At 67.9% G+C, this 932-nt stretch overlaps 1 protein-coding gene and 1 non-coding gene across 2 annotated transcripts in view; both read right to left on the bottom strand.

Annotated features, from left to right (window-relative positions):
* The window catches only part of MYNN (myoneurin), a 10,231-nt gene extending 10,011 nt beyond the window's left edge, over positions 1 to 220 (bottom strand). Inside the window, exon 1 of the mRNA XM_021394578.1 lies at positions 87 to 220. The gene's annotated coding sequence lies outside the window, so the exon portion shown is untranslated. The remainder of the gene's footprint in view (positions 1 to 86) is intronic.
* On the bottom strand, positions 573 to 645 carry TRNAV-AAC. Its single transcript has one exon. It is a non-coding gene; the product is annotated as a tRNA-Val (tRNA).

Below are 932 nucleotides of genomic sequence, written 5' to 3'. Positions count from 1 at the left end.
CCGGCCTCGGCCGTCCGAGCGCCGCCCGCCCCGCCCCGCCCCGCTCCAGTGGGACCGCTGCGGGCAGACGGCAGCGTCCCGCGCACCTGAGCAGAAGAAGCGGAGCGGAGCCCCCGCCTCAGGCCGCCATGTTGCGGTGACGCCGCGCGCGCCGCTTCCGCCCAGGGACTTCCGGTGCGCCGCTCCGCGGGGGGAACGCCGAGCGGGGGCGGTGGAGCGGAGCTGGGCCGGGAGGGAGGGGGGGGCGGCGCGTCCTGCGCAGGGGAGCGAGCGGGGCCGGGCCGCGGGGGGCGCTGCGGGAGGTCGGGGCGGTGCGGACTACAGCCCCCATGGTGCCGCGCGGCGCGGGGCATGGCGGGAGGTGGAGCCCCGCTCTGCGTCACGCGGTTGCAGCGGGCGCACTACTCTCAGTGGGGTAACGCTAAGAGCGCATAGCGCTTCTCGTGTCGGTTCTTCCAGTAAAAAAGTTGCCGTGAAGAGAACAGAGCGGAGCAGTGGCTCCATCACGCCACCACAGCCGCAGCAAGAAATCGATGTCAGTTTCCAACGGCAAAATTGCGGCTCGCAGCCGGTGTTTCCGCCCGGTTTCGAACCGGGGACCTTTCGCGTGTTAGGCGAACGTGATAACCACTACACTACGGAAACGCCGCTTGCGGAGTTTTCTTGCAGGTGCTTTACTAAAGGTCCTACTGCGCCGACCCGAACGCTCGCCCTGCTGCACAGAGCTCCGCCTGCTGCGGGGTCCGCGCGTGGGAGCGGTGCCACGGGTGCGCATTTGAGACATGGGCTGAAGAGTTCTGCCATTCCTTTTGTTTGACTCCTGATACCTAACACTAGGTACGCGAAGCGCGCGGATCGTCACATCCTGGCAGTGTGGGGGCTGTGCGGATGATGTCCATGACGATGACCTGGCGGCCTGAGGAGTTACGTCC

This window comes from Numida meleagris, chromosome 4, assembly GCF_002078875.1.
Source record: "Numida meleagris isolate 19003 breed g44 Domestic line chromosome 4, NumMel1.0, whole genome shotgun sequence".
NCBI classification, from domain to species: domain Eukaryota; kingdom Metazoa; phylum Chordata; class Aves; order Galliformes; family Numididae; genus Numida; species Numida meleagris.
This window is presented reverse-complemented; position numbering and strand designations above follow the sequence as displayed.